The sequence below is a fragment of the Populus euphratica genome, unplaced genomic scaffold, assembly GCF_000495115.2.
Source record: "Populus euphratica unplaced genomic scaffold, PopEup_1.0 scaffold234.1, whole genome shotgun sequence".
In the NCBI taxonomy this organism is placed as follows: Eukaryota; Viridiplantae; Streptophyta; class Magnoliopsida; order Malpighiales; family Salicaceae; genus Populus; species Populus euphratica.
The window spans coordinates 663,459-672,697 of NW_011499928.1; the positions used below are offsets into that span (position 1 = coordinate 663,459).

Sequence of the window (9,239 nt, forward strand, 5' to 3'; positions counted from 1 at the left end):
AACTCCATTAACCAGGTTATATCCTTCTAAAATTTTTGTTTCTTATTGTTTTCGCAAAAATTCCTTAGTGCCCAATTTCTTCTTCTCCTTGATTTTGCAGTATATATAAAAAAAATTGTTATTTCATTTTGTTATAGTTCAAAATATATCAATAGCATCAAAATAAAAAAAAACAAAGAAAAGAGAAAAGTTAAAAATAAATCTTTTAAAAAGATGTTTATTAGTTTCTGTTGCAGAAAACTAAACAAGGGAAAATTAGATCAAATCAACTCAGAATTAGCTCAAATATGAGAATCTAATTACTGAGATCCTAATCGCACCACATATTGATTTTGGAGTCAATTGGATATCGTTTGCATTGGTTTTTAAATTCGGGTCTAATCAGGTCTAATTCAACCTTATCATAAATTAATCATTTTTATATTCTTTCTATATGGGTTGATATCGCACTATATCTGAAATTTTAACTTAATTAAACATCTTTGCTTGGATCGTATCAGGGAAGGTATCTCAGTGTTGGGAAAACTAGGAACAACCGAATACTAATTTATCTGGATCAATTCAGCAAAATATAATTCACAATTCACAAGTCACAATCCTTTCCCTCTTTGTGTAGTAAAATCAGAATTAAACAATGACCAAATATAATGCAAATAAGTTCACAAATCAATACCAAGATTTTAACGTGAAAATCCCGATGCGGGAAAAACTATGGGACCGTAGTCCACCTAAAAGCTTCCACTATCAATAAATAATAAGTTCATAACTATTCTTCCTTAAATTCAACTAAGGACTACAACTTACATGTCATCAAAAACAACATATTCTTGGAATACAACAAGATTAAAGAGAGAAATATTTGAGAAAAACTCACACCACTGCCATCCTCGTTTTCTGTCGAAAAAGTCAGCTTCCACACCACCAATCTTCGATTCAACCATTCTGAATGAAGAGTAACGTGTCTAAAAATTGCTGTTAAAATCTCAGCCCGATCCAACGATGAACAAGCTGGAAATCAAGGAAAAAAAAGGACTATTCTATTGCCTCTTTTTCCTCCCTTTTTCTCTTCTCTTTTATTTTCTCTTTTGTTCAAATTTCAGCTTCATCTATAGTACTCGAACTATTTAATTTAAAGAGAGTTAGTTATCTCTCTTTTTAATTAATGTTGTAGTCCTACCATCACATGATGCGGGAACATACACAAGGTGAGCTTAGCTGATTGAGCTTGGAGGATAAGAATTTGGGTCCAAAAATTATTATCCTGTCCGGTAAAAATAGAGTGTCCAGCCATGCCTCCGCCGGGGTCCTCTCGTTATGCTTTATAGATTCAGGGGAAAAAAATTAGAGAAGAATTCAACTTGAGAAGCAATTGATATTTTCAAATAGCACTTCGAAGAATATATATATATATTGCCAATATTTCTAGCAGTACCTGAACCAAGACAAATGATGGCTTGTGTGTGGTATCTGGCATTAAAACTGATAAGATAACAGCAACAGCAATCTTCTCTGGGAACTTTTCCATCAAACTCAAACCTCCAAGGCTGTGCCCTACTAGAATAACCTTCTCCTTCGGTTGTAATGAGGCCAGAAACTCTAACAAAGGCTCCGTATATTCATCAGGTGTTTCTACATCTTGGATTGCCTTCATGTTGGCGCATGAAGCAGCAAGGTCAAGCTACGTGACCCTGTTACTTGCTGACTCAAGCAGCGTTTAGAACTTTTGCCAGCACCAAGCCCCATGGCAAGCTCCATGTACTCGAACAAAATGCTTCTGATTCTTGGTCTCTACCGGTGTTGTTTTGATGCTGGTAAGCTCCTGCATCCCAGTATGTAGGGTGCAGAGATGCACTATGTATTACTTATTTATCTTGGAGCCCGCCTCAGGGAGGAAGATAAACATCAAAGTTGGTGGCCATTATTAGAGCATCTCCAAGGAAATGCTCTTTAGAAGAGCCAAAAAGATCATTTATCTTTTTAGATACCATAAATATAATTTTTTTTTAATGTATATTTTAATAATAAAATATTTCTAGAATATTCTATTGAATTTTAATAAGGATTCTAAGTAACTAATTAAAAAAAATTCTAATTAACTATTCTAAAACAAATCTTTTTTTTTTTTATCAAGAATTCCTACTTACATTCTTACAATAGGATTTTAATTAATATCTCACAGCTTCGTCCATTGTATATATTGTTAACAATAATCCCACCCGATAATCTTCACTTGCAAGAATCAGAAACCAAAAAAGAAATAATGGTTATACTTGATTATGCTGGCGATGTGAGACTGAAACGAAAGAAAGGCAAAAGTTGAGAAAAGACAAGAGACAATTTTTTTTTTATGTCGTGTTCTATTGTTTTTTAGCTTAACTATAGTTATTTTCCTATCAAAAATCAATATAAACAAATAAAAATATTAATTTTTTTATTGATATTTTACAGTAACTTTTACCAACCAATTTTTTTTTTATCACTAACTCCATTTATAAACATTAACATAAATATATTATTAATATATACTAAGAGAATTCTAATTAAAATAGAAAAAATAAAATAAACAAACAATACAATAATATGTAAGTTTCTACAAATGTTGATACTGTCTAACTTACAATAAAATTTAAACAGGCAAATCACACAAAAACATATAATATATATTAACAAAATTACTGATAAATTTACTATTAGAATAATTTTATTAATATCTTTATCAATAATATTTAATATATAACTTGACACTTAAACCTCCTATTCCCTCTTCTCTATTTCTATTTCTTCTGCAAAAATCCTCTCAAACAAAACAAACTCCCTATCTTGCTCTTATTTTAACACAATTTATTATCTCACAACTTTTTCACTCATAACAATATTATGTTTTCAGAAATTTTTTTTTATGAAAATAGTTGCAATTCCTAATGCATTTCTTTATGTTTTGCAGAAAAATTTTATGAAAATAGTTGCAATTCCTAATGCATTTCTTTATGTTTTGCAGTGAAAAAAATCATTTTTATTTTTAATAAATGAACACGTTTTTAAATTTTTAATTAAAAAACTGAAAAAAAGAAAAGAAAAACTAGAAATGGAAAAAGAAAATAATTTTATGTTAGGGAAGAAACTAAATATTTGAAATTGAAAAGGATTGTCTAAGAAAGTATAAGCAGTTTCCTTTTCTTAGTTTTACTTTCAACTTATCCGAAGCTCTAAAGCATCTAGGCGATAAAAAAACTACATAATTCAAGTGAACCAAATTGTTGTTTTATATATATATATTTAATAGCCAGCCCGCAATCATAAAGTGCCGCCCAGCTCCACAATGAGCTGGGCAGCACGTGATGCCTTTTGTTTTATTTATAAAACATTAATAGCCAGCCCCCAATCATGAAGTGCCGCCCAGCTCACCAATGAGCTGTGATGGGGTGTCATTCATTTGTGAGGGGTAGAGTGAAAAAAGAAAAAGAAAAAGAGACGGGTTGTGAATTGTTAATTATGTTCAACAAACATAATTCAACATCCATAATTTAAACTTAAAATAAATTAATTATAAATTATATAATACAAAAATAATATCAAACAAATATAATTTTATAATTTAAAATATTTTTAAATAATTAAGATTAAATAAATTTTTAACTTAAAATAATTTAACCTAAACAAAATATCAAAATATTATAAAATTAAAATGTTTTAGCACAAATATTTTAAATATATAAAATTAAAGTTTTGCATTGTTTACATTGATGATGTTCTTATTTTTTCTCATTTTATAAATCAACATTTCAGACATCTACGTACCTTTATTCATAGTGCAAAACAAAATGGTTTAGTTGTTTCTAATAAAAACATTTCTCTATTTCAAACACGTTTTCATTTCCTCAGTCATTATATCTCCCAATGTACTGTAACATCTATAGAAAGATCTTTATTCTTTACAAATAAATTCCCTAATAAGATTACTGAAAAAACCCAGTTGCAACGGTTTTTAGGCAGTCTTAAGATAAGATTACTGAAAAAATCCAGTTGCAACGGTTTTTAGGCAGTCTTAATTATATTTTAGATTATTATCCAAATATTAGTCGTCTTGCCAAATCTTTACATGGTAGGCTAAAAAAAGATCTCGTCTAGTGGTCTGACCTTCATACCAGCATAGTTTGACAAATCAAACAACAGGTTCAAACTATTCCGCTTTTCTAATTAGCAAACCCTTTAGCCCTAAGATAGTCGAGACTAATGCTTCCAACTTAGGTTATGGAGGGATCCTTAAACAAGTCCAAAATAACATAGAACAAATCCTCTAATACACATCCATCCAATAAAATGATTGCCAAAAAAATTACTCCACTATAAAAAAGGAGATTCTTTCAATTGTTCTTTGCATTATAAAATTTCAAAGTGATTTATTAAATTAAAAATTCCTTCTACTTGTTAATTTGCAAATCTGTAAAAGAAGTTTTACAAAAAAAATATCCAAAATCTTGCTTCAAATTAGTTTTTTGCCCGATGGTAGGCTATTTTAAGCATTTTTTATTTTGATATTGTATATATTAAAGGAGATTCCAATTCCATCCCTGATTTTCTAACCCGTGAATTCCTTCAAAACAGGTCCTGATACCTCCTAAAGCTAAATCCAATGACAAGGGAAAAGCTTCCCAAACCCAGTCTACAAAACCAGAAAGCCCAAAGCCTTCTATAAAACTAATATCTTTGGCCATCCTAACTGTTAAACCCATTAAATCCTGGTATGAGGCAGTCATTGAAGAAGAAGAAACTACAAGCCAATAACAAGTACAAACAGACGCAGTTCAACACGGGTTACCACTCTCTCCAAATCATTAGAATTACTTTTGGCTTTATAAATGCTATCCCAATAGGCCTTCAATGACTCCATGTCACAATGAGGTAGTGTTTCCAACTCCATTTCAAAACTACAAGCAGGTTTTCCTGAAAAAACCCCACTTGCTTTACAAACTCCACAATAATGCCTTTCCAAATCTAATCAAAATACATTTTCAAGACTAATTTCCAAAAAAATTTGACTATGAAAGACAAGTTTTATCATGAAAACCCCTCTATTGTAACTTTAAAACTTTTCCCTCCATACTGACATTACGAACCTTGGGATTTAGCCAAACCTCAATCTTATTATGCTGACATTCTTAAGATTAACAATTTTGTAAAACTCAAACATTTCAAAATCTATACAACCCACTCCGAACAAGCATACTTCGATTGCATCATCCAAAAAATAATCTACCCTTCAAATTGGGGTCAACCCTTACATAAACCTATCTCCTTCCCATCACATCTCTGCCTTAATCATCCAGATTTCGGTATATATACATACTAGGGTTACTAGAAAGCCTGGTTTAATGCCTTCTTTCTTCAAAACACCAATCACAGCTACTCCTTGCTTTTTTATTTCCATAACTCCATGACATCTACGAATCTCCCAATTTGGTTTCTCCAATGGTGGGATTATTTTGGTTTTTATATTGACTTTTTCAAAACCATCCTCTAGTTGACAATGATTACCTTCATTTTAAAAACAATTTTCAAGTTACCCCTTTTGAAATAAAGTTTTCCTCCCTTTTAATTTTTTGTACAAAATTCTTTGTTACATGGGTGTGTTCATGGTTTTATGATTACCACCTCCAAAATGGCAACCCAGTCCTTATCCGGAAATTCAAAATCAAATGGTGGGATTTCTTTGCCACTAAAACAAAAATTTCTAAATCAGCTATTACTGAATGGTTACAAAAGAATCAAATAGCTCCCATTATTGATCATCATCCTTAATTAAAATTTCTAGCCCGGAAGTCTCAAACGACAACTCTCATCACCTCTGCTACAACTAAAGAAGAATACCTTCAAATAGTGCAAGATATTATACAAAGCCAAGACCCTAAAACAGTCTTATCCCCCTCCAGCTCATTTGATTCAACATCTCCTGCCATTTCCCTTGATGATGATAATGAAGATGATTGATTTGACATTTAAGGTGAAATTACAAGCATTTCTTTTGCTTTTATCTTTTTCTTTCTCAAGGGCTACTATAGAGGAATAAGTGGTAGCGGTCTTTTCAGCCTCCAACTTCGATATGAAATGGGTGAGAAACTGATAAATAGATGTATAGAGAGAGACACTTCACCTATATAGATTTTGTTTTCAACCTTCTTTTGTGAAAGACCATTCATTGTTTTTCAATTCTTTGATTAAAAAATCTTTTCTTTTTCCGTAAACACATCTAAAATCTCTACACACACAAAAACCATTACTTTGATTTGCTGTTTAAAATCCAAAATAAACCAAATCAAAATATTATTTAATTTCTAATCCAGATTATGATACTATAATAACCTCAAGTAAAGAAAATCAAAATAAATTATAAAATTTAATTACTAATAAACTCATTATTGAATAATAAAATTTAAAAATAAATCTAAAAAAACACAATAAAATGATACTTTTGAACAAAATTATAAAAATATCATCAGCAGTCTCGCAACGCCTTTCTAAATTACATTCACACTAAAATTTTAACCTAAGATATAACAATATATAAGGAGACTCATTATAAACATTTTGTATGCTCCAATGATCAGATTGAGAGATATAATTGATATTACAAAACTAGATAATAATTAAAAAAACAAAAAAAAAATAATCTTAATACAACAACGAACAAATCTAGAATAGAATTGGCAACTTTCTCATAACAGGCTTTGAACTAAAAAACTAGTGAGTAATTAGAAGAAAATAGAATCCCATCCTCTGTGCATAGACAATGGGAGAAGTTATCTAATAATCTTAAACAAGATATTATTTGCTTCATACTTCTTAAATAAGATATTAATATACCTTCCTTTTGTGCTTAATATATCAATACATAGTTATGGAGCTTTGCTTGGATGAAAACATAATTTTGTTCTAATATTTTTTTAAGGTTAATTTTCTTGGATTAAGATTTATTATCATTTTCTTTTCTTTTAATTTTTCCTTTTTCTTTATTTTTTTGTTTTTTTTAATATGTATACATATAACTTAAAACATAATGCATTTTTAACCCATATAATGAGCTTTAGGCTCATAACTCCCAGACTAGTTGGTCTTAGGGTTTTAGATATTGAGACACCCTTACGAGCTTAGTAACTCGAATTGTAGATACAGATACGTAAATAGTGCAATGTTTGATTTTTTTATGCTTTTCTCCTCAACCCATGTAACAAGCACTGAGTTAATAGCTCCCAAGTTAGTTAATTTTAGGGTATTAGGTCTTAAAACACCCCTTCGAGCTTAATTGTTTAAGTTAGGGAAGCTATGAAACCAAACTTACCTATATTTTTATTATCATTAAAATTATAAATTAGATCTTATTCATTTTCTTTAGTTGTTGCCTTTAATAAAAAATTATAATTAATGTAATAATCCAATGTGCAACCCACAATCATATGTTAAAGTGTGTTTGTGAAAATAAAGGTTTAAGAATATTTGTTAAATGAGTATAAGAACAGAATTAAGTGATAACAATGCGAGAGTTTGTAAACCTGAATATTTTAAAAGGTGTTATGATAGACCTTAATAAGAATGTTTACTAAAATGCATCTCAAGAGTCAAAAAAATTTCTCCTTACTCTGTCATCCTAACAATAACAGTTTTGTTATATGGTTTTAATAACTACTACCCTCGCCCCCCAACTAAAATGAGATATTGTCCTTAGTGTTATAAGGTTGAAAGGTAAAGTATAGAAAATATCACTTGAAGCAGCGACTACTGACAAGTCTAAAACACACTTAAACTAATATAAGAGATAACAAAATAAAAAAATATTATGCTATTAATAAAACCAAAAGACATAAGTTTTTACAAAATAAGGCTCAAATCCAATCTCAGTTTTTTACGACTTTTCTTATTTGACGAGTCTATTTAACTCACAAAGGAATCAATTACAGGGATGAAAGATTATAACTTTTCTTATTTGACCAGTCTATTTAACTCACAAAAGAATCAATTACAGGGATGAAAGATTATAATTGATCAATCAGTTGTTTAGCAATAGCAGCAGAGATTATGATTTATCATGCCGAAGATGTTAGACAATTCTGTTCCATAGCATGATCAAGAAAATACAATAATTTATCATAAAAACCATTAATATTGAGCAAACCTATAGGTTTATGGTGAATGTGAAGTTGGACCCAAGAGGAAATATGAAAGATCTCTTCCAATGTGCCTAGACCATCTAGTAAGGCAATGAAGGCATCAGCATGTTTAAACATTATATTCAGGCGTTCAGATATTATGAAGACATGTAGTTCCTCTCTAATTGTTTTTTCAATGATGTTTCCTTTAGTTAAAGCTTTGGGGATGACCCCCAAAACTTGACAGCCTCCTAAAAATATAGTTATTGATACACTCCTCATTAACCCAAGGCTATCTCTCTCAAACATCAGATGAATCTTTCTCTCAACTAATACCTAACCAAGATGATTTGGTGATTTTAAAAACTCATTTTCTTTCTTAAGACTGGATTTATTAGAAACACAAATATTTTTTATTTGATGACGTAAAGAACCTGCCTTTTCTACATACTTCTATATATGTTGAATGTATGAGTTGAGTAGAAATGAAGGGAAGGAAGAGAAGATTTTATAAATGAAAAATTTAAAATTTAATCATACCACTAGGCTAGCTGAAGTCTCTTTCTTTCTCTCTTTCTCTCTTTAGAACATATGTATGTATAAGTAGTTATGATTATGGCTCACATCTTCTTCTTCTTTTTACTTCCAAGAATGACTTAAACACCTTTGTGGGTCGGGAATAAACTTCTCATCTAGTTTTTTAAAAACTAACAAACATGGTTTTTTTAGTCAAATTCCCAAGACTAAGTCGATTATGTTCTTTATGAAAATAGGGTCATAAATCATGAATTGTACTATGCATATCTCCATTAAGATACATCACAAGAGTCAATAGAAGATTATCTAAAAGCTCTTTGTGTTTTTAAATAAATCATAACTTTTGATAATTTTTACAGGTTTCGCAAAACGCATATGTCCTTGAACAAGGTGGGCCAATAAAATCCATATTGTAAGATTTTTGCAGTCTTTTTATTAGTACGTAAAAGTGTATTTTTATCAAGGTTTAATATTATTATTTTGCACTTGAAGTATTAATAACTCCTTAACTAGAATATGTTTTATAATAACAAGTCTGATAATATAAGATACCTTTAATTT

General features: G+C 30.0%; 1 long non-coding RNA gene and 1 pseudogene across 1 annotated transcript in view; both read right to left on the reverse strand.

Moving 5' to 3' along the window:
* Positions 1-1,943, reverse strand: part of LOC105135859 (salicylic acid-binding protein 2-like) — a 5,534-nt pseudogene extending 3,591 nt beyond the window's left edge.
* The window catches only part of LOC105135860 (uncharacterized), a 29,487-nt gene that overhangs the window by 8,522 nt on the left and 11,726 nt on the right, over positions 1-9,239 (reverse strand). The gene's annotated exons all lie outside the window — the stretch shown is intronic.